General features: G+C 58.1%; 1 protein-coding gene across 12 annotated transcripts in view; it reads right to left on the bottom strand.

The window, feature by feature from the left end:
- The window catches only part of PTPRN2 (protein tyrosine phosphatase receptor type N2), a 692,817-nt gene that overhangs the window by 171,053 nt on the left and 497,100 nt on the right, over positions 1-24,664 (bottom strand). The window lies entirely within an intron of this gene.

Here is a 24,664-nt window from a genome sequence, read left to right as displayed (position 1 = left end):
ACTGATGTACTTTCCTGTACAGCAGAAACTAACACAACCTTGTAAAACAACTATACTCCAATAAAAATGGATCAAAAAGGGAAACCCAGTTCCAGAGGGTGGTGACTGTCACGGGCACCCACTTCATGACGGAGCCGGGTTCAGCCAGGCCTTCAGAGTCAGGCTCAGCTTTGTTTTCAATCATCAGACGTCAGTTCCTGGCCTGGGCTGCAGCGCTGGCATCATTGGTTCTTGCATATTTAGAAATCGGGGCGGGAAGGGGCCGCACAGGAAGCAGCGACTTGCAGCACTGTGGAAAGGCAGGTAGGACCTGACGGGAGCTCAGCTGGGGCATCAAGGGCCCTCAGGCACGGTGACGGGAGTGTGTCCTCCTGCCACTTCTGCTGCTGAAGACGAGCAATGGACAGAGAGGTGCTGTCCTGAGTCACAGACGCCAGCACGGCCCCGGTGCCGTCCTCAGACACACCCAACCCAGACGCTGGGAGGGCAGACGCCACCCGAGAGCCCGACTGTTATACTAACTGTGAGCAAAGGATTTGGTGAACAGGGTACAGCCTCTCTTTGTGCATCTCTGTGAAATCCCTAAATGGCCAGAACTTCAAGTTCAGGCCATAGGAGATGCTCAGAGGACGGTCCAGCAAGTTCACTTTACAGTAAGTGAATGGCTGTTTGCCCCTCCGAGTGGCTCATCTGCACACGTCTGTGCCACCTGAGCGTCCACGGCAGCTCGGCGCCCACGTGCAGAGCACCCACTGTGTCCACACGCCAAGAAGTGACTACAGCACAGTGGCAGAGCGTGGCCACGGCCTGGAGGCCCACCGAGCCCGGCCACGCAGACGTGTGCCCTCAGCCTCAGGGCTCATTTTCACAAGGTGCCGTGACGGTGACAAGTACGAGGCGCTTGGGAGGTGCTGGTGGGGGGGTGGCCGGTGATGACGTGCCAGGGACGGTGACAACCCCGCCCCAGCCCAGCCCGGCCCAAATGTTTCAGTCCAGAGAGAAAAGCAGCTAAAAAGAAAAAACTAAAAACATTACCCCACAGGAAAAATAATTTGAAAATGATACTGATTTCCTTAAAAATTTAAAAATCATTTTCATTTATCTTGATCTCATCGGTTCTGCTGAGGGGAGCAGTTTGCACTTTAATTACAGCGTCTCTTCTTTAGTAAACAGTGAAAAGTGATCAGAGGTGTTTCTGGCACCCACAGGCCAAGACCACCTACCGAGGGTTCGGAGAACAAAGCAGGGTGTCATCGCAGAGATGACTCAGCGGACTCGGTCCTGCCTGAGTCAGACGTTCCCCGGCATCGCGGCCCCGTTTGTCAAGGCACAATTACTGTCACACTGTGCGGTGCCGTTGGGCGTGAGGCTGCGTGTGCCCGTCGGCACACAGCGTGGCCTGGTGTTGGCACGACTTTTCACGGTCGTCTTCATTAAGCACCGAGAGCGGGAAGCGCTTGCCGGCGCCCCGTCATCGTCATGACAACGCCTGGCGAGCTGGCTGCCCGCGTCCACTCGGGAGGAGATGCTGAATGTCCTCATTATCTCGGCTCCCGCCTGCCCTGCCCGTGCCAAGGGGGGTGCAGGGCACGGGCCGGTGATTTATCCCCCGCGGTTGCTCTCGACAGCCTGGTGTGGTGTCTGGGCTTACGGCCCTGGTCTGATTTCACAGTTTAATTACTGCTAATCCGGCCGGGGGGGTGGGGGCGTGCTAGTGAGCCGCCAGCAGCCCCGCAACAAAGGCCTCCGCAGCCTCTGCGCCCGCCCGCCAGCCCCGCTGTGCTCCCTGGAGCTGTCGGCCTCCAGGTGGGACAGGAGACTAAGCAGTTGTGCAACCATGAAGCCTGCAAACCTGCAATTTCGAACATGCGTCCCAACCACACCAAGGGGTGAATATCAATAAGCTGCAAACGTCTGGGGGTTTTGCTCCCACAGGCCCCACTGGGTCCCTGACAGACCCCAGGCCTTGGCGGACGTGGGCACGGAAGCCCACGTGGCTTCAGCCACGTCATGGGTTCCTGGGGTCCGTGTACTCAGCTCCACGCTCGACACCTTCCCTCGGATTCCAGCCGGCAAAACAGAGCCGTGAGCACCTCCTGCACGTGGGGCCCCCTCCAGGGTCTCCCTGACTCCCGTCTGCCCCGCTCCTCCCCAGGGCCTGCCGCCTGCGTCTTAAACATGGAGCTTCCGCACCAACCCCCCCGCCCCCACTCTGCTCCCGCCCCTTTGTTCTTCCCAAGACCGGGGACAGTCTGAAAACTCCTATCAGATGGTGTTGCCTGACCTCCGTTAAACTTGCAATGGTTTACCGCTGCTTTTAGGGTGAAGACCCTGAATCCCCAGCACGGCCTGGGAAGTCCCACTCTGACCTGCGAGGACTCTCCACGGTTTCCGGGCTTCGCCTCCCGGCCGTTCTTTTGGGAAGGGCTGCATTTCCCGCTGCCGCAGCCTCCGCCGTGGCCGTTTCTTCTTCTAGAGCCCCGTCCCGCACCCCTCCTCCACCCCCTTGCTACCTTCCTGGCCTCCGTGCGTCTGGGCAAGGGCACCTCGTCCCACAGTGAAGACTGTCCCTTCCACTAGATGCTAAGCTGGGACCTGGCCATCGTCACCCGGGCCAGGCGTGGAGTCGACACACAGTAATTATTTGTTGAATGAATAAACACAAAGTAGGCTCTTCACACAGCATTAATTTCACACCCATGTCACAAAATATTAAAGGTATAATGTGTACCTGATCCTCCAAACTCCTCATACAATGAAAGCCAACATTTTGTATGTTTACTTATTTATCCATTTATGTGTGCACTAAAATTTATTTGTAATTTTCCTAAAATTTATTTGTATCTTTTCCTAGTCTACAAAAAAACAAAAGAATACAGATGATGAAATGGAAAAATATCTAAATAAAAAAACAAAACAGGTCCAGGGAAAATATTGATAAAAATAAGACAGGAAAAAATCCTGGCGGGAGATTAGAGTGCAGACCTGCAGGCGGTACGTCCCCTCTGGCTGCTGAACCTGACCTGCGGACTTGAGCCCGAGCTTCCCAGAGGCCAGAGCGAAACCCAGAAATAATCAGCCACGAGAGTCACAGCATCGTGTGGACGACGCACGTCAGCTGATGCGATTCCACGGAGAATGTCACCAGTGGCGGCCCACGTAGCGGCTGCAGGTCCCTCAAAAAAAGTCAAGGGGGTAAGATGCCACGACGGCTTGGGGAGAGGCTCAGGTGCTGTCTGACGCAGGGACCCCAAGTCTAGAGGGATGACGCAGAGGCCTAATCCACTTCAGAGCTTCGCAAAGACGCTGCAGCCACAAACTGTGCGACTGTAGGTCACGGCTTCTTTTCAGGCTGAAGTGTGTAGAGACTCAGCTTGTAATTTAGATGTGCAATCCTGTGCCCTAATTCTATCTGTTTAATCCAGTAATTTAATTTCAGAAGTGTGTTAGGACGAAGCTTAGCTCCAGAGCAGGGTTTACAGAGATAGAACTGGTTTAAACGCATCAGTCACAGACACATGATGTCATTGTGACAAGCGATTATTGCTTAATGATAATGCTAATCAAGTATTCTTAACCGCGACACATGGAGGAACCACATCTTCGGTTAAGAACTTCTGGGTGGAAGAGCTGAGCAGCTTCCGTCTTCAGGTTCCACCACGAGGGTCACGGCGGCTGCCAGGCTGGTGGCTTCTCATTCCCTGCAGTGGTCTGTGGGTTTTTGCAGACACTTGCTCCAGGGAGACACTGGGCAGAGACACTCCGCAGCACCATGGGGGCCGAGCAGCCTTGTCAGGGCAGAGATGCTTGGCCGGCACAGCCTGCGCACAGCTGCAGGGCACTCGGGGGCTATTCCACCGTTGGGGGGACCGAAGGGTGACTCATCCCCTGACACCCCGACCCAGACATGAGGCCTCTGTGTCCCCAGTAGATGCAGCAGGAGTGACAGCCGCAGTGCCTGGCGTCGGGGCCCAGGCTCAAGGGGCTCGAGGTCCGTCCCCCGGGACTCTCCCCTCCATTCTGTGAGGAAGCTCAGGCCACCCTGGGGAGGCAGCCCCTTGGGTAAGAGCTGAGGCTCCTGGTCAGCAGCCGGGCATCGCTCCCAGCTGACCGCCAGCCCCACCTGCCAGCTGTGTGAACCCGCCATCTTGGGAGTGACCCCTCCAGCCCTGGTTGGGGGGCCCACCTCACGCCCACCCCCACCATCTCTGCCAAAACTACAGATCTGTGAGCAACTCAAGGGATCACGCAGCCCCTGGGCTTCGGGAGAACTTGTTTGCTGTGTAGGAAGACAGCCAATCATGACCGTGAGTTCCGGGAGGGCCCGAGCTCCCAAACCCATGACTCCGGGGGCCCCAGGGATGGGGAGCGCTTCCTCTAGGGTCAGGAGCCATTGGGTCCCAGGGACTCGCCCCTCTGGATGTTCACCCAGATCCAGCTCTGTAATGGAGGTGGCACCATGGGACGCGGACTCCTGGAGGGGTGGGCAGGGGCCTCGCCACATCTACCCCCCCCCCCCGGTGGCAGCATGACCCTCAGCTTCGAGTTGGGGGGATGGAGGAGGGGGAGGGGGGATGGAGGAGGGGGATGGAGGAGGGGGAGGGGATGGAGGAGGGGGATGGAGGAGGGGGAGGGGATGAAGGAGGGGGAGGGGGTGGAGGGGGTGGAGGGGGTGGAGAGGGAGGGGTCATGTGGCCTCCAAGAGGTGTCCCCACAGTGCCTGGTGTCACACAGCAGGCGAGGCTGCAGCTGGAGAACAGAGGCCCCGTGTCCTTGGCTGGGCCGTCTCCTGAGTGGGTTTCAGGACCCAGGCCAGGCCAGGCCCGCTGTCTCACCTGGCGGGGCCCCCAGGCCGGAGCACCTGCCCTTCCAGGCTGTGATTCCCACGGCACTCTGCTCACTGACAAGCTCTGAGGTCACTGAAGCTGTACTTCCTGGATGGTGCAAGGAGTTTCCATTTATAACCTGTAACAGAGCTGCCACCTTCCGTGCTCCTGCCCCACGGAGGTCAGGCCGGGGTGAGGGGTGTGATGCTAACCGTTAAGCATGAGAGACAGTCCCCAGAGCTGGCCTCCGGCCGCCCCACCCAGACCTCCGCCTCCTGACCGGAGGGAGCGAGTGAGACGCAGAGTCTGGACCGGAGGAGGAGAGGGCTGCAGTGTCTTTGGCGTCTGGGAAGCCAGGAGCCAAGCACCAGATGCAGTGGAGGGTCCCAGGGCTGATCCCAGGGAGGGTGGCAGTTCTGGGAGCTGTGGGTGGGGTTGGAGGGGCCCTGACCAGGTTTCTCCACCTCTGTGCACCCAGCTCCTGCGGGCCTGCACCCCAGCCCGTTTCCTGACCGTCCGCTTCTCCTCCCTCTCCGTTAGGACCCAGCACCACTTGGAGCTGCTACGCTTTGCGTGAGCCACACGCCAGGAATTCTGAACTGAAAAGGGGATCGTGCAGAAGAGACCCAGAGGGGAAGGAGCTTCTGCCAGGCCACAGCCTGCTTTGTTTATCCCTCTACCACCCTTCCCCTGGGCCTGCTGTACTTTGCTGGCTGCATAGTAAGTATTTTCTCTACTGTATGTCCACCACCAGAGATGCGTTCATTGGGGTGTTCCTCTCTTATAACATCCCTGAGAGGTTTAACACGTTACGCCATTGAGTTTTTAGGCTATGACACGGACGACCTTTTGCCATTCATTTAAACTGCACACTCACAAAAACTCCCTACAGAAAAAGGCAGCAGAAGTGGGGAGGGGGGAAGGCAGCTTCAGAGTCCGGAGAACACCGAGGCCTGCTTTTGCGCAGTCTGTCCACAACCGCGGCTCGCTCCGCGGGCTCTAAAGTGCTTTGGGAAATGGCCACACCACACTGAGTGACCTGCCTGCTCTCTGCCTCACAGTCTGGGAGGGAGTGCCCAGGGGCCAGGCCGCCTCCGTTACCTGTGTCCCCAGGCAGGGCCACCATCCCTGGCACGCACGCCATGAAGGCTGGGCATGGGGCGGGGATGAAATGCAGCACCTCCGAGGCCCCGGAACCCGGCCCCTGAGCAGGTGCTCCTGCACACGCGGGTCCGGCGGCAGCATGGCCTCGAGGCCCAGACGCGTGAGTCCCCGCACAGTAGCTTCCGACACCCTTTACTGAAATGAGACAGGGGCTGCCCTCCTGCCAGGGTCTAAGTCACAGGCATGGCGCGCAGGAGGCCGGCAGCCACTGGCCTGCCCGCAGCACCGCCCTCGTCTCAGCGCTTCTCTAGCACAGCGTCAACCCTGCCCTCTGCAAACCGGGGCCGGGGAGAGCGAGGACAATCGGTGGGCGAATAGGGGTTTGGTTTTACTAGCGTTTCTCCAGACCCTGGACGCACTGGTGGCAAGGAGCCTTCGAGCAGCTCCTGGGGGCATAGCCTGGGCTCGGCGGACACACGGTGTCCCGTCTTCCTGGGCGTCCGCCCCCTGAGAGCCCAGCTCCCGGCACGGGGACAGACCCGTGTGCAGGGGTGCCGGGTGGAGGCTCTTGGAGCTGAGAGCAGGAGACAGTGTGGAGACCCAGGCAAGTCAGGGTCAAAGGTTAGCAGGCGTCCATGCACCTGGCTTGAGCTTTATTTCAGCAAAAGCCCCGTTTCCTTCACCTCCCACCACAGAGCAAACCCTTTCCCCTCCAGGTTAGCTGGTAGCTGAGCTACCACCAAGGTTAGCAAGGTAGCTGAGCTACCACCACGGTGCATTTTAACATTATTGGACACCATCTCCTGCCCCTCTCCTGCCTTCTCCACGAAGGGGGTCCCCAGCTTGATAAATGCTTAGAACATGTCACGTTTGCCCAGCGTAAGGGTCTGACACCTAAACACAACTGCTCCCCCGCGAGGCACCTGCTCAGATTACTTGCGGGCACTTGAGAGAGATGGAGTGTCTGGGGAAGGTTTTGCTGGAAGAAGCTGAATAGAGGCAGAACTTTCAGAGGAAGATGCAACCACGAGGGGAGGAGGGGGGACGCAGGTGGACCTGAGCTCAGCCATCCCCTCCAGGCACGGACCACGGGCGTGTCCTGGGGGCACCTTGAGCTCCAGTTCCACAACCCGGGGTCACATGACGCGCTGTCCAGGAGCTTCCAGCTCACGTGTTGTAAGAGGCACCGCTTCTCTTTGGATGTGTGCGCAGACTCACTGGGCGGAGCAGCCCCAAGCCACCCGCCCTCCTGGGGGGAGGGTGGTCTCGCCCCGGCCGCTGGGATCTGCACACAAGTGCAGCACAGCTGTCAAGTAAGGGTACTGAACATGGCTTGAACATGGCTTTGAACATGGCTTGAAGGGTTTGAACATGGCTTTCAAAAGAAGCTATTTCTTTTTGATTGAAAAAGAAAAACTGAAAACTACAGAAAGGCATAATGAAAGTAAGCTACTTATCACTAGGGATCTTCTTGTACATTTTTTCTCTAGGTTTTTTTCCTATTTACACGCATACACACCCCTCCTCATTTATAAACACAAATGGAGAGGGACCACTTCAGGGTGCTTGTGAAGATTTTTAAAGGTCGTTTGGAGTCCTCACTCCGGAACCTTCTATGAGCATTCATGAGCTGGCCCTTCTCTGCTGGTGCCTGGGAAATTCCTGCCCTGGGAAAAGGAAGGAAAGGACCCAGGGACACCCCCCTTCCCCGACCCTGGGGGCACTTAGGAATGTCTAGCGCGAAAACAGTCATTTGGGTTTGTCTGCCTGTTTCCTCATTACTGGGTTCAGGTTAAACATCTTCAGCAAGACTATTATACCCAGGGTGTCCCGTGCCCCCCACTGCACCAGCTTAGGGGGCTGGGTGCTGTCCATCGGATCCCGCTGTCAAGGGTCCCTCCTCCACCTGTGACGATAAGCGCCTGCTGGTGGTCCTGAGAGGCTGTGACCATCCCCCTTCCCCAGAGACCTCCCCGCGGGGGCAGCTCCCGCTGACCCGCCTCACCCACTGCGGTCAACGCACTCGTTGGAAGCCCCCCATCCCGCATCTGAAAGAATTCTTTAAAGATGGAAGGGAAGAGCCTGAAGAAATAAAAACGTTCGAGATAAAGGAAAGACAGGCTGTGTAGTCTGACTCCGTCTTTGAGAAGAAGCCCAGAGTGGAAGCAACGGGAGGGCGTGGCGCTTCCTAGAGGAGAACCCGACGGCCTGCTCTTTGGAAACGAGAGCGAGGCTGCGAGGGCCACCCCTACCCCCGGAGCACCCGGAGGACAGTCCTGCCGGAGGAAGGTCCGGCACTCAAGGCCTGGATGACGCCCCTCCCCGCCTTCTCGTCCCAGTATTTTCCCCTCAATCTCTCTCCACACACAGCGCACCAGAGAGGATGGCTGCCTCCCCTCAAGAGCAAACAGATCCACGAATCCTTGTTGGAAACAGCAGCGTCACAAACACGCTGGGGGGCGTGGTGGGATTTCCCGGCAGGGGCCGCTGCCCCTCTGCAGGCTCCCCATGTCCCAGATGAGTCACGCCCCAAACTGGCGAATGGGGCAGCAAAGCGGGGCCTGCCCAGCTGGTCCTGCCTCTTGGGAAGCCCTGGCAGGAAGCTCCCTTAGTGGCCAGGCCCACGGCCCACAGGTTCAGACCGAAAACAGCATCCCGACCTGCGTTTCGGGCCCGGACAGCCCTTCCCTTCCTGGACACGACTGCCCGCGCTTGCATCCCAGTGTGAGACGTAGCTTCGCCTACAAGGGACAGTATCTCTGATAATCTGTTCATATGTGACACCCAAAATTAGATCTTGAAACAAGTGGAAATTTGCTGACTGTTCTTTACTTTTCCCTTTAGCTTTGGATGTAAAGGAAAAGCAGAGTGCAGTGTCTACCTGAAAGTTGGTTCTTTTCAACCACCGCCAAGGAAAATGTTTGGATCAATAATATTGATACACAATTGACTTTTACAGTGTTAAAGTACCTCTAGACAAATCACCACAGCACGGTGCAGAACACCCAAATTCAAACCAAATTAGAGTAAAAATCAACTCCGACAAGGACCACCTAAGGAATTAAAAGTCACGGAACAAAAGCTTCAAGGGAACGAAGCAAACTCGGGTGAAAACCGCAGCGGCCAGGGGTGACCCATGTTCTGATGACCTCGTGAAGGACGGACGAGGAAAACAACCAAAATGTCAAAACCAAACCTCCCCGTTCGGCTCCAGATGGCGGGTTAGAACCTACCCTGGAACGTGGGTCTCGGAGTCCCTCCGGGAACCAACAACTCAGTGCTTTTAAGCTGCTCTTCCTTCTGTGAACCATCATCACGCAAGCAACAGCCCGTCCACTGGACCAGCTTCTGGTCAGTCTGCTGCACTCAACTCCCACCTCGCCCGGAAACAGACCGAATCGCTCATGCAAAGCCCCAGCTTGAAGCGATGCTGTGTTTGAGGAAAATGTCCATCTGCCTCGTCAGGGCCTCGGAAGGCCCCTCCCCGGGCTCTTGGGCCCCTCAAACAAATGCCACTTGAACGCAAAACTTTCTTTTTTTGGTCACCAGGATGCAAGCCTTAAATATAACCGTGGCGCCAACTAGCTTAGGACAGCTCTTGAGCTTAGGTAGCAATGCTACGTCGAAAATGCCAGATAGTGCCTGATAGTCCTGGAGGGTCGGTGACTCCTTGATATGGGAAGTCGAGCCCTGGGTGCCCAGCTCCTGCTGACGAGGGTCTGCCCGGCATTCAGTGGGTCCCGTGCCCCTCGGGGGCGGCCCGGGACAGAAGGGTGCAGGCTGGTGTCCACACAAAGCACTGTTCCTCAGCTGACCAGTCAGGGAGGGCCGGGTTTCTTTGGGGGCCTGCAGGCGGCTAGAATAACCCTCCTCGCGGGCCCACCACGTGACGTGGCACGTTCCCGTCCTGCTAGGGCAGGGGGGCCACCCCTAGCGAGGATCTGCCTTCACTGCCCCGGGAGCCTGCCCCTCCAGCGACCCTCACGGCCGAGGGGCGAGAACCTGCTGCCGGCGCTACTCCTGGGGCCTCAGAAAGCCAAAGACAAGCCCTCGACTCTGAACAGCAAGATGTGTGGGGCTAGGAAGCCGGCCGGGTGTACGTTCTGAGCCGCAGGCCACCTGGAGTGGCCTGACGCACAGTATTTCCTGGGTCACAGCGGATGAAGACTTCGGCCTAATTGACCGACCAACTGGGCCCCCCGCCCCCCCGAATTCACCCCTGAGATTGACCAGCCTGTGGACCATTAACCTGCCGATTTAATTCCCCGTGGTTGTTAAAAATGAGCGACGTGCGTCGCTTAAGCAAGACGCTCGAACGTGAACAGTAAACAGCTTGAAATCGTCACCCTGGTCCACACCCATCAAAGCGTCCACGGCACCGGCGGCGGACGGCCAGGCTCGCGTGACTCTGATCTTCCCCACCTGGCGTTGCCGCCACAGGTGCTGAGTCAGGGGCTGGGCTCCGCGTCTGTGTCGGCGTCGGACAGGAGGCTTCCTGGGCTCTGCAGCGAGGCAGAGGCGTGCGGCGGAGGGGAATGGGCGGGTCTGGGCTCCGTATCCCCAGAAGTTCTCCTCAGACAAATGTATTGATGGTCACTGGTTCTCTTGCCCGTCGAGAACAGAGGGAGGTTGGGTTATAAGTGAGGAGCAGCTTTGTTGAAATTACTATTAATTAAAATGATCAATATTATGTCTAAAAAGGATAGCTTTCAGGGAACAAAGTCGTCCTCCAGCTGCCATGTCCACAGGAGGTCAGCAGGCTCACGGTGCCCTCGGGGGCGGGATTTGCAGACTCATCGGTGACCTGCTAAGAGCAGGAGGCGTCCCTCAGCCGTGTTTGGAGCCAGAGGGAGGGAGTCAGCACGAAGAGGAAAGAGCCACAGCTCCTACCCCGCAGGAACACGGTCATCCAGGCACGGGAGCTGCTGGGGCCGCCCTGCAAAGTCAGACGTCCGGGTGTGCTCTCTACAACCTCAGCAGAGACAGCAGAGACCAGCTACAGACTCATACGTGTGCAAGGTCCCCACTGGTCCCAGCTGTCCCTCAAAGAGGGAAACCAGCATCCGCCCTCAAAGAAGGGATTCGGAAAATGACGATCGCACAAATTCTCATCCATGTCCAGCACTTCCTTCTGGCGCACAAATGTCGCGTGCAGAGAGAGGCGTCAGGAAAGCGGGCGATAAAAGCTTCGTTTCCTTTCCTTAAAGAGAAGAGGTGTCGGGTGGTGGAATAACCTGGCTCCTTCGCTAAGGGACCCCAGTGCACCCCGTGCTGTTCGCCTGGGATGGGGCCGCCGGAGCTCTCGCTTTGCTGTGATTTACGGGATTATGTTACTAGGACGCGTTACGGTGGGAACTTCCAAAAGGACACATGAAACCCTCCCGGCCCCCTCGACAAGAAGGGTTCATCACGCGTATCTGAGCTGGTGTTACGACTCTGAGTACCACACCGTGTTTATTTAATTGAGTGAAATAATCTTATTAATAGGAACTCCACTAATGCAGAGCTTATGGTGTCCACCAGATCCACACTGAAGCTGAAAAGTCACCGTCAGAAGTAAGGTTCCGGGGGCTTCCCTGGTGGTGCAGTGGTCGGGAGTCCGCCTGCCGATGCAGGGGACACGGGTTCGTGCCCCGGTTGGGGATGATCCCACATGCCGCGGAGCGGCTGGGCCCGTGCGCCATGGCCGCTGAGCCTGCGTGTCCAGAGCCTGTGCTCCGCAACGGGAGAGGCCACAACAGTGAGAGGCCCACGTACCGCAAAAAAAAAAAAAAAAAAAAAAGAAAAAAGTAAGGTTCTGGGATGAGCTGAACAACCTCATGGATCGCGGCTTACGCTGTCACGTGCAACCTCGGTTCAGACCTTGGCTTCTCGTCCGACGGCCGACCTGGACCAGCTCTCCTGTGTGACTCTTGGAAGACGCCGTAGGATTCTGCTTTCGGACCACAGCCTTTGGAGTCTGTCCACATCTTGTCTTGGCTCCAGGCCCCTGAGGCACTGCCCTGTTTTTGTCCAAGTAGGAAATGAAGCCGAGGAGAGGCGCATCTCCTGGAGCGGCCGGGAGGGCAGGCGTGTGGTAGGGCCACTCGGAACGGCTGCTCTCTCACTCTCTGTACATCCCCGCCTCACCGACGCCCCACTTGTGACCGTGCCTGGCCGGCTCCTGGCTCCCCGCCCAGCGACTGTTCTGATCCTCAGGCCAGAACAGCTCCACCTGCTAGTTTATTAAAGGGAAACATCTGCCCTCGCGGTGATGGTTAACCTGAGGGCGGGGAGGGACCTACCCAGCTGCTGGTTTCCCTGGTAATGGACAACCACTCCCCTGTAAGCGGCCTCCTTCTCCCCTGAGTAGCTGAGATTGCTGCCCTGTCCTGCCTGCTGTCCACGGTGGCAGGGGGTGTTATTCCGGAACCCTTTGCCTCTAACGCGTAAGATCCCCCATCCAACAAACCCCTGTTTTCCCTGCCGCTGCCCCCGGGCTCTGTCTTGGGTCTCGAGGTGACGGCAGGGCCCGCAGGCCTGCGGGGTGCAGCCCAATGGGGCTTGAGCTGCAGGACTGTCCCTCCCACCCCTGCCTGGGGCGCATCCTCCGTCAGCGTGGGAGCCCTTCTGGGGGAGAGGCTGAGTGTCAGCTCCTCCGTGGTGGTGAGGAGTCCAGCCTTGTTGCCGCCATGGTCCTGGTGTCCTGTTGCTGGCCGAGTGTGAGGTTGGCTTCCCAGGGGCCACGGACAGAGTGGCCTGAGCCCGAGAGCTGCATGGCTCGGGTGCCCACTGGGGTTTCTTTTTTAATAGGAAAATATAACTTTAATAAGGAAACTCAAGTAGGGTAGGAGTGATCTGGGGACACTGGCGATCCCCATGTGATGGTCTGCTTTTCCTGGAGCAAAACACTGCAACCAGGAGACGTACAAAGGGTCCAAGAGCCCAGTAACCTTCACCTTCCGAGGAAGAGAAGGAGGGATTGGTGAGTCTCTCAGAGAAGAAATCAGGCGCCTTCCTTCCCCTGGAGCTGGCAGTGGGCGCAGGGCCTGTGGGGTTCTGGCATCGGGGGAGGGCTGCACCCCATTCTAGTGACCAGTGAGGGTGGGGCCCCTAGTGCCCACCCACCTCCCCCAGGCCTGGCTCGAGCCCGTGAGGCCACGACCGAGCCCCCAGGGCCTGATGGCCAAGACCAGGCGAGGCACTGGCGCGCACCTGCCCTTGGGGGCTGGTACGGGGGCCCCAGGGGCACAGCCCGGAGCGCGGGAGTACTTGGCCGCATTGCTGTTAAAGTGACTTGACGCACAGAGTCCAAGGTCGGAGAGGCTGTGACAGCAGCTGCCTCTGACGCCCCGCCTGCTCCACGTCTCGACATTTTAGCCGTTTCCTCTGGATTCAGGTATCTGATCACCCAGAAATCTGACTGAATTGTCAAGGAGCTCTTTCCTAATCTATCCATTTTTAAATTATCTGTGGACTCCTTGCACCTGGAACCCTGGCCTGACTGGTTCCATCATGCTTGACCCACAGGAGGTGCTGGACGCACAGCAGAGGGACAACACACCCCGTGGTGACCTTATTTCTCCAGTGTCACATGGCCAGCAGTGGCCTGAGGGAGCTGCACCGGGGTCCAGAGGTCCTGGCGGGCAGCCCCCACCCCCGTCCTGGCACCGGGCTCAGGACGGCGCCCAGGTCCCTCTGGTGGTCCCAGCAACAGATCCCGTCTTGGGTGCCCTGGACCCCCTTCCTCTCTGTCCCACCTCAGTCTCCAAACTCAAACCCAGTTCCGGCAGGAGGAGAAAGGCAGGAGCGGCAGGAGGAACAGCACCTACCTGCCAGCAGCCGGGCTGGATGAAGGTACCATCCACTCTGCCCTCCAGAGCTGGCTCTGCTTCAGAAAGGAGCCCAGCACGGGCCCGGCACTGCAGTTGCCAAAGCTCTGAAGGTCCCGCCTGCGGAACCCTAAGTAGCCACGTGCAGGGAAGACGCCCTAGTGCAGTTTCAACCATGGGAAGCCCGGCCGGTGGGACACAGGCCCCTCCAGGTGGAGGGTGGGGACGCAGCCTCACTGGCCCTGTCACCTGTCAGCACACGGTCACACAGGGGCTGCTGTGGCACCTGCCCTCACGCAAGAGAGAAGAACCCTCTTCCTTCTTCCACAGATGCACAGACAACCTCATCTGGTCCCATACGAGGCCTGCTTTGTTCCTGCCTCTGTTTCCCCAGCTTTCTTACCCAAAGGAGTCGCGGCAGGAGCTAACACATGTGTGAAAATTGTGGGATTTAGGAAAATTGTTAAACCTGGAAAGTGTGACAGAAATTCTAGGGCAGCATCTTCTAAGTAACGCTTACATTTGGTGGGGGGAAAATCACCATTTTCTGGCTAACTGACCCTCTTTGGTGACATCACAAAGTCAGATGGTCCTGGGACTAATTTTATTACCACTGAATGACCCCTTTACAACAACAGAAACGACCACCAGGCCTAGTTCTCCACAGCCTTCAGATGCGGCCCCTCTCCTGGGAGGGGAGCCATGAAAGTTCTTCTGAGGAGCAAGTGCACGGCCACCAACGGGATGGAGGGGGGCTGACCGCTCCCCGACGGCACTGAGATGGAGGGTCTGTTTCCCAGGCCCCTCCTTGGCCCGAGGCGGCTGGACGAGGGGATTTTAGCATTTGGGTTGCCGTCTACCCTCAGCACAGCCGGCACGCTGGTGGCAGAATTCAGGACCCAAACCCTGTGGGATCAGATTGAAACCAAAGCCATGGTGACCAGAGGGTCGGGTCGGCGGGGACCAAGGTTCAAAGGAATCAATGGCCTGAGTGCTGCGGCCTGTGTCCCCGTGTCCCTGGTCCCACGTCCCTGAATGTAGGCTGTGCGTCCGGGTCACCGCCCTGGGCTGCTCTGAGCAGAGCCTGACCTCGCCTCCCGCCACCTCCTGGAGGTCCTTCCCGACCTCCTTCCTTTCTGACGCTCCCAGGCCTGTCACCCACCTTCCACCAACCTCCCCCGGCTCTACGGGCAGGTGACTGTGCCACCCCCCACGCTCAGACCCAGATGACCTGAGCCCCATGTGGACAACCAGCTGGACCTGGTCCACAGCGGGCACATCAGCCCCGTCAGCCCCCCGCCAGCCCCTCCCTCAGGCCCCCTGTCCTCCCGTCCTGCCTTGTCTCCACCCCACACTCTGACCCCCTCTGAGTCCTGCTGGGCCCCCTGAGGACCCTCAAGTCCGGCCCCTCCTCCTCTCCCGCCGCCTCGCCCTCAGTCCACCCTGGACGCCTGCCACGCTGGCCCCACGGCCGCCGGAACAGGCTGAGCTCCCGACACGGGTGCCCACAGAGTCTGGGTTCAGCCACACCGCCACGCTCCATGGGCGGCCTCGAGGGTCCAGGGGTTCACGCACTTTCCAGGCTTTCTGGCAGCTGTAATCTTACCTGTAACGCTCAGAAATCGCACGGCTGTCACCGCTCTCAGGCGCTTAGAACCAGACGGCACCACACAGAGTTGGGGTGGAGGCGCGGGGAAGCAGCCCCTTCCTCCCGCGACTCGGGGTGTAACCGGGAAGCCGGCGCGGGGCTGTGGGGCCTCGGGGGCCACGAGTGGGCGTCACAAGTGGGCACTGCACGTGCCACTCACAGGTTCAAGCCATTGCCGTATGGTGACGCTCACATGAACACTGAAAACTACGAAGTGACTATTAGGGGAGATACAACTGGGCATCCGGAGAGCCCCAGAGGCCCCACCAGACCTGCTGGTGCTGACGGGAATCAGCGTGGCCAGTGGACGAGGTGACATCCGGTCGAGGGTGTCCCTTTGCCGCTCTGGTCAGGAAGAAACCGAACTGGGGAAAAATCCCACCCGCAGCAACAGCAACCAGAGAAACCCAGGCAAGGTGGGCTGTCTACGAAGAAAACACAAAGCTTTGCTGAAACACTTGAAGCGAATCCTTCAAAAATGGAAAAATTAATTACACTGCTGGACTGGAGGACTCAGTGGTGAAAAGCCACTCATTACAGAGAACATATAATTTAATACGTTCGTGATGAGAATCCTGATCCGGGGAGTCTCGATAAGCTGGTTCTGAGAGATCCTTGGGGTTCAGGTCTTAGAAGAATAAATGTGTAGGAACAGGCAAGAAATTGAGGGGAAGAATGAACAACTCGCTCTGCAGATATTAAAATACATCATCAAATACCGAGGTGGCATCATGCCGGCGCAAGAACCAGCATCTGCTTCGGTGGAATAAATAGATTGTCCAGAAACAGAGCTGATCACACCAGGGAGTTTAGTGATAAAGGTGGCCTTTCACACCCATGGGTAATGAAGGAATGATCCAATAAATACAATTGGGAAAATGAAGTATCCTTTTGTAAGAAAATAAAGTGAGATTCCTATCACATTCCACGTGAAAAATTAGATGGCTCAAAATCTAAATGTAAAAAATGAACTACAAAGCAATTAGAAAGAAGTGTAGAATACTTACCTTGGGGCTAGACTGTCACAAAACCTAAGCTATTCTTACAAATCCGTTAAGTCTTAAAAGAGTACTATTTCCAACGTGCAAATGGCTTCTACAAATCAGCAAAGAAAACAATAAAAGAAAAATGAGCATCGATTATGATCGAGTAAATAGTAGAAGACATGAAGGGGAAATTACTGCGTGAAACGACGCTCAACTTTGTAATAATTACAAAATAAACACTAAACAATATTTTGCCCACCGCACTGGCAAAAGTTAAAAAGCTTGATAATATCTTTTTTTCCCGTACACTTCTATTATGTGTATAAATTGGTAAAGCCCTTTTGGAGGGTAATTTGGCAATAAAAATGCACATACTCTATGAGCAAAAAAATCCCATTTCTTGTAATCTAATTTACAAAACTTATAGCACAAATGCCTATATTTGTACAAGAAGAGTAACTCCAGCATTGCCTGCAACAGCAAATAAACAAATAGGAAACAAGCCATCACTGAGGGTATTTCAACATTTCGTTCTTAAAAAGGAGATGTGTCTCTAGGTCCTCACTGGGAAAGACCCATACGTGACTGCTTGTTGGTAAGTCTTTAAGCGAATCGTGGAACAATAGCCAACGCCCAATCTCACTTTTGAAAACAAAACAACAAAATCTAACAAGAACCAGTGACCCAAACCCATGTATCTGAGCACTGAATGCATGGAGGGAACCCAGACACATCCCAGTGTATGCTTCTGGGGGCTGCAGTGGGCAGGGGTCACGGGGTGAGACCCTCAGAGCCTCACGCACTCCGTGGAGTCTAACCGTGAGGGAGGGTGAAAGGCTCATCTTCTCCTTCTGTTTGTTTTTGATAGTTTTTGAGCCACAGAGAAGCCGGAAAGGACAAGTGCTCGGCTGGCTCAGGTAAACGAGTGGTGTGAGCGGTGTGGATGCAGGTCCCGCTCGGGGGAGGCGGCCGTGTGTGCAGAGACACTGCCTGCCTTCGCGGAACAGCGGAGGTGGCACTGAGTGTGGCTTCAAGGCCAGGACGCGCGTGGACGCCGTAGCCTGGGGGCGCTGGCCCCAAGGGCGCGTCGGGCTGGGCGTGGGGCAGGCGGCCCCTCCCTCGGGTCCCAGGCGTCTGCCTGCTGGGCTCAGGGGCCGAGATTCCGCGAACGCTTTCTCCTGCTCCCTCCAAACCTGAGTTTCACCCTGAGCCCAGCTCACGGGGACAAGAAGAGCTAGAGCCACCCCTCGGGCTTTCTTTATTTTCAGATAAACAGCCTTTCCACCAAGACCTTCTTGGCTTTTAAGTGAATTTGGCAACGAAAAGAGTATTAGCTGTAACCTTGCTCAGAACTTCAACAATTCTTGGTTTGTGCTGGAAACCCAGATTATTATTCTAGGAGCTTTCTGTTGCAGATCACCTTTCTCGGAGACCTGACCTTTGAAACAGGCCTCACACCCAAGCGTGCCCTCACCTGCTGCCCGCCTGCCCACACTTCCCTTGTTCCACGTCCCACAGTCAAAGTGGGTGAGGGCACCCCCCCCGCCCCGGGTGCCCTCCCCGTCCGGGGCTCCTGCAGGCTACCGGCTCTGCACCGTGGCCTCACCTCCCACCCGCCCCCGGGCAGGCAGCCGAGCTCGGCCCACATTCTCTGCTTTCCTGAGGCTCAGAGCGGAGCACACGCACCGATGGAGAGGCTCAGAGGTACCGCAGGGTAGGCGGGGACTGAGTCGCCATCCCAGGCCAGCCCCTGGCCAGGGCCTTAACCTCCCCCTACAGAGGCGCTCCCTCTCCTGGGCTGTCTGTGGGGGGGGAGAGGAGAGGGGGCTGCGTGTGAACCAGGAACAGACCACGTGCCCGTGCCAGGCCAGGTCTGAACTTCAGCACAGCGGGGGATCCTGGGGGCTGGAGAAGGGGTCCGGCCAGGGCACAGCTCCCCGAGCAGCCAGGGCGGCTGTGAGATCCCTGTGCTCCCCCAAGCCCACCAGGAGGACCTGGGGAATGCCAGGTGCTCACAGAGCAGCTCTGAGTGACTGAATGAAGCTGCCCCTCGGCCTGCCAAGCCTGCCGGAGCCCCCTCTGCTCCCGCATCCGGATGTGGGGCCCTGGGAGGCGTGACTTCCCACGGGAGAGCAGCGGGGCAGGAGCCTGTGCTTTTCAATGGCCGCAGGAGCTGGGGCGCTTCTTACCCGTGGGCTTTACGTTTTAAAGCATTGCTGGTGATTTAACACAAGAAATCAATGAACACTCCGTTTTAACCGCAGAGGATCAATTTCTCTGTCATGCTCACGCGGCCACTGATGCAGTTTTAAAACCCATCACTTCTTTCTAAAGCAGAGCCAGGGACTTCGGTTTGGGATTAATCAACAGTGATGAGCTTAAATAAATGAGATGAATTTTCTATATATCTTGTAGGGTGAGTTTCGGCTCAAATTAATGGAAGCCCTTTGTGCCGTGCTGGGTGGAGGTGGGGTGTGCCTGTGAGCTGCTCTCTGGGGCCTTGGGGACAGCGCCCAGCTGCACGTCTGCAGTTACATTTGCACAGCCAAGCACTGTGTTTACTGAAAGTGAATGAAAGTGAATATTAATAAAAACTGCAAGGTTTTCTGGAGAAGTTTAACTGGTACTTTATGTGAGACTGCAGACCTCAGTCTCCAGCTCAGAGATGACGGTGGTGGTGTTTCCATTTGGGGGCTCCCCGGGCTCCCCTTTTGTGCTAGCGCTGCAGGTACGTGTGTTTCTGCGGGTAGAATTTCACTCTTGAGCCGTTCACACGTATGAAAATCACAGCATCACAGAAATTCGGGGCAGGCAGGGCTCCGAGGGTCCTACATGTGACACGTCCGTTTCGGTTTCTCTTGGGGAGGTGATGGGAGGGGCACGTGTAGTTGGATCCGCGTGAGATTCCATCAAGCCCCCCTGAGCTAGGAGAGGCAAGAGACCACTGTCCTGCTCAGAGACCGAGCCGTGGCTTCCGTGGGGTCGCACGTGCTGTCAGCAGCCCCAGCCTCGAGGACACACCGTCACTGCGGGGTCGCTGGGCCCTGGCGTCTGAGCCCAGGAGCACGTCCATGGCCGCGTCTTGGCCGGCAGGCCTCCCGCCGTCCCACGGAGGCCACGCACTCGCCTCCCCCGCAAGGTGGCCTTTGCGCGGATGCCCAGCCTGAACCCACCAGGGTGTCTGAGAACGCACGTGACCACAGACGCTGTCCTCATCCCCCGCCCCGCGCCGGGCTGCTTGGCCTCTGTTGGCTTGTTTCTTTCTCTTTCTTTCTCTTTGTGAATTTGCTTGTCGTTTATTCTAGAGCCTTTAAGACCGCCCACCGTGGGCCAGGAGCACCGCGAGGGGCGCAGAGAGATGAATGTGGCCCCTTCCCGCATCCACCCGGGCTGGCGGTGGAGGGCAGTGCTTGGGGAACGGCTTGGTCTCCGAAGGCCCCTTGGAGGCCGCGGGTCGATGTCGGAGGCGGACAGGCCTGGGCTCCAGCCCTGGCGTCAGCGCTTCCAGCCGCTTAGTCCTCAGAAATGCACCCAATCTCTCGGGGCCTCGGCGTCCTCACCTGTGCCTGACGGAACCTATCTGGCAGCACGGCGTGGAGGAGAAAGGGCACCCCTGTGCAGCCCGGGCCACGGTGCGTGTGGGGGGTCCACCCCCTCGTCCCCCTCCTTCCAGCTGGGGCGGAAGCGGGGCCCCTCCCACTGGAGGTGGGGAAGCTCATCTGCCTCTCCTGGCTCCACGGCCACCGCCTTGCTGCCTGGCAACCAGGCCAAGGTCAAGGCTCTGGGAGTTTCTGAGCCGCCCCGGGTGCCCCGACATCCTCCAGGCCCGTGGCGCCCACAACTAGCGGGACAGCGCCAGGCAGAGGAGGGGCCTCACACGCAGCTCCCACATCTTCGGGGCCGGCAGGTGTCTGCGGCACAGTCTGCGGGGAGGGCGCTGTCGGGCAGCGTCTCGGGGCTATTCTGGGCTTCCTGGCCCCGGGTCCCATGACCAAGGGAGTTCGCACCTCCCTGCTCTAGAGCCCTCCTGCCCCAGCTCCACCCCGGGGTCCCTGCCACCCCCCCCAGAGCCAGCTGCTCCAGCTGCCTGTGGGCGCTGGGGCACCAGGGGCACGGATTACACGCCTGCGGCGGCGGTGAGCTGTCTCCCCCGAGAAGCCGTTGTGTCGTTTGTATTCTTTGAAGCCGCGCTGCTTTGGGGTGAGTATGATGATAGGAGCCCCTCCCGGCCCTGTGAGTGACGGGGGGCAGCTAACCTCAGGACTGTTACTCAGCTCCGTGTCTGCTCCGTTCATGTGTTGGGATTTCACTTCTTCACTGCTGATATGAACACACAGGAAAACCAGAAAAGGAATCGGCGCCTGACGCATTTTGTATATTTTTTTATCATGTTATTTATTCCAAAGTAGCCCAAGGAGCATGAAAAACACCCAGCCTGAAAAAAAAAGAAATCTGCTGTGGGCTGTGGGACACCCTCACCAGCAGAGTGGTGTTACCTTTCTCCTCAGACACCTTTCCCAGCTGAAACCTCTCTGAAATAACACAAGCAGAATCACAAAGCACTTGACAACCCTGCCTGTCGTTGTCCTGCAAAGGCTCAGCCCCACCGTCTCCCTAGAAAGGTTTCCAGGCCCAAGACACCAGTGTGTCCGTGACTGAGGTGGTGAGACACACCTGGCCACACCTGGCCACACCTGGCCGCCTGGACCCCAGAGCCAGGGAGGGGCTGGGCTCTGTCTAAACTTCCCAGGTAGCCGCACCGGAGCCGAGCTTGGAAGCAGCGTTCCCCTCTCACTTCCTCCCCAGCTGCTCTCGGTGGACCACAGGCCACTCCTCCCGCATCCCCAGCACAGGGGCCCAGGTGGGAGGAGTTTCCAAAAGAAGTGTGGCGGCGTCCCTTGGGGGAGGGGTGTTCCCGCTGGTGTGGTGCGGTGGTTCACGTGACGACAGCTGCCCAGCTCCTCCGTGTCCCACCTGCTGCCCCAGCCCCTCGGCCTCGTGGGAGGGGCCGGCCCACGTGCAGACCCCTGCTGGGTGGTGCGAGGGGCCCACCGCCCGGCTCCTAACACGGAGCACAGGAAGCGGGGGCCGGGAGCACAGCTGCAGTGGGAAGCAGAGGCTCTGGAGGGCGTCCGCAGAGCCCTGGGAGAGCTCTTTCCAGGGGGACTGGGTGCCTCTCGGGTGCCACGGGTGACCGGACAGGGGGACGGGTTCCCAGGTCTGCGCTGACGCACAGCTGGCTTCCCTGGGTTCTCAGCAGGTACTCAGCCACCCACCCGGGCGTCCCCTGCCCGCAGGTGTGCCCCCTCCCCCCAGCCCCTCCCTGAGACGGCCGGTGCACAAGCGCCCGAGTGGCAGGCACAGCCCGGTGGCCTCAGCCCCCGGGGAGCACCAGGCAGGTCCGTGATCCCTGCGCTGCGTTCTGAGTCCCCACCGCCGGGAGCCGGGGGGCCGGGGGCAGTGCGGCCCTCTCACTCTGTGTGGTGAGCTCAGAACCGCGGGAAACTACACCCCCATCCCGCTCTGGGCCCGAGGGGCTTCATCTGGGGGACAGGAGGGTGTCACGACTCCCCAGGAGACTCACGGGTGAACTTCAGGGATTCCTGTAACTCCTAAGACTGTATGCAGAGTTTTGTTTGTGCATTTTCCTACGAGAGACCATAGCTTTCATCAAAGGGACCTACGGCTCTCCTTCCCCCCAGATTAAGACTCAGAGCCACTCCCTACAACGACCAATACTCTATCCAGCTCTCATTCAGATCTGACGAAATCAAAAGCTTTACAGACAAGCGAAAGCTAAGAGAGTTCAGCACCAGCAAACCAGCTTTGCGACAAACGCTGAAGTAACTTCTCTAGGCAAGAAACACAAGAGAAGCGAACAAAAGAGGAAGGGAAGAAAAAAGACCTACAAAAGCAAACCCAAAATGATTAAGAAAATGGCAATAGGAACATACATACGTATCGATGATTACCTTAAATGTAAATGGATTAAATGCTCCAACCAAAAGACACAGACTGGCTGAATGGACGTGAGAACAAGACCCGTACGTATGCTGTGTCTACAAGAGGCCCACTGCAGACCTAGGGACACGTACAGACTCACAGCCACTCAATCAACCAGTAACTCAGCACTCACTCCGCACAGCCCAGGCTTTGCCGCCGGCAGTGACACTGGTCTTCCTCAGAACAAGTCATTTGAGACCGATCGACGTCCTTCCTTAGGACGAGAAGGAGCTGCCCTGTCCTGCCGGTGCCACGCTCTCCTCCAGGACCTCCTGCCAAGGTTGGCCAGCACACACGCCGCCTGGCGGCCCAGGTGCCAAGCTCCCTGCTGGCCTCGCAGACACTGCCCAGCTCCACCAGCCCCCAAGCCTTAAGAGTTGGGGCTGAGTCCCAGAAGGTGAGCATCTGGGGACCCCTCGGGGGATGCTCGGTCCCGCACAGGCCACACCTTCCTGGTGGTGACCGGTCCAGGGCTGGGACTGCCAGCCGTCGCCCACTCACCAGGGTGAGCCCCCAGAGGCCTCGGGAAGCCCACTGGTGTAAGTGAGACCTGCTGGGCGAGGCTTCCGGGCCGAGGCACCGCCCAGGGCAAAGGACAAAGGGCAAGAGGCTCCCAGCAGGGTCGTGGCTGCTGCCCTCACACCCCTGACACAGGGAGACGGGAACACAGCACTCGGGGAACCAAGCGGACAGCCTCTCTGACCTCCTGAGAAATCCTGATTCGTCTAAGGAAGCATAGTGACGGCAGGTGACACAGCACGGGCACCGGAAGGGCTGGTGCCACCTGCAGTCCGCAGGGTGACCGAGGGCGGGTCAGCTGGGGGCCGAAGTGCGTGCAGCCCCCAGTCCCCCAGCCCCCGTCCCTGCTGCAGACAAGTGGCCAGCACAGCGTGGGAACCAGTGAGCACACGTTCCAGCTGGGAAAGAAGGTCTCACCCACGTTACAGGGAACGCCAAGTCCCATGGGTTCTCCCTCTGAATTACGTAAATGTCCTCCTCAGACCCGGGACCGAACAGCAGTCTCAGGTTATCTTCTCTCCACAAGCACTGGTGAGGCATTCGTGGCTTTTTTCTTTCCCACCGAACCTTCCTGACGGCGACAGACAGGCCAAGCACGTCATTTTCCGATCTGCTGATGGCTCACCCGATCTACGAGGACGACAGCCTTGCTTTGGGGCGTTTGGACCCCCAGTAGAACATCAACTAAGGCTTTTTTTGTTTTTTAATATCTTTATTGGAGTATAATTGCTTTACAACAGTGTGTTAGTTTCTGCTTTATAACAAAGTGAATCAGTTATACATATACATATGTTCCCATATCTCTTCCCTCTTGCATCTCCCTCCCACCCTCCCTGTCCCACCCCTCCAGGCGGTCACAAAGCACCGAGCTGATCTCCCTGTGCTACGTGGCTGCTTCCCACTAGCTGTCTACCTTATGTGTGGTCGTGTGTATATACACGACCTATATATCGTGTGTAGATAACTAAGGCATTTAGCCCTCAGCCGCAGACAAGGCTGCTGCTTCTACAAGGGAAACCCAAAGGTTCAGGAACCGGCAGCTCTGGGCCTGTTGATGTGAAAAACCCTGAGGCTGTAAAGTACGACAGACTCTTCTCTGCTTGGTGTTCTCACAGGTGACCGGCCCAATCAGGGGGCTGCAGGGGCTGCCAGAGCTCGGGCTCCACTCGGCCACGTGTGAACGCCTGTAAATTATACCGCCAGCCTCTGAGATGGTCACTGTCGTTCCCATCTATTGCAGGGGAGACCGAGGTTGGAGGATGAACAGGTGAAGATGTGACGGCTGCTCCAGGGAGCGGCTGGACGGGCTCCGGGAGAAGCTCTCCCGCCTGTGCTGTGTCACCACGCGAGGACGCCCTCCCTTCACTGGCCGAGAGGCTGGCAGTGGCCGCAGCCCCGCCTGCTGGCCCCCGCTGAGGACGAGACCCACCTGTCTACCTGACCGAGCTTCTGAACCCCAGGCCGCCTGGCACGGCTGCACTTGGGCTGACACACGCGTGTGAGACTCCCAGGAGGCCCACGGGGTTGGATGTGCGAGGAGGACGGGAAAGGCCTGGGGTCCCGCTCGAGGCCTGACTCAGAGTCGCGAGGGCTCCCGGCTGCCCGACGGGACGGGCTCGGGGGGCACTTGGGTCTGCCCCTCCCTGGTCAGGAGCGTGGAGCCCGTGGCGGGAGGGGGACGACTGGCTGCAGCCTCATCAGAGCCGAGGGGAGGGCAGCCCGGTCTCGGGGTCCTCCGTTCTCTGCTGGGCAGTCGCTCGGCCCCAT

Source organism: Orcinus orca, chromosome 9, assembly GCF_937001465.1.
Source record: "Orcinus orca chromosome 9, mOrcOrc1.1, whole genome shotgun sequence".
Classification (NCBI taxonomy): domain Eukaryota; kingdom Metazoa; phylum Chordata; class Mammalia; order Artiodactyla; family Delphinidae; genus Orcinus; species Orcinus orca.
This window is presented reverse-complemented; position numbering and strand designations above follow the sequence as displayed.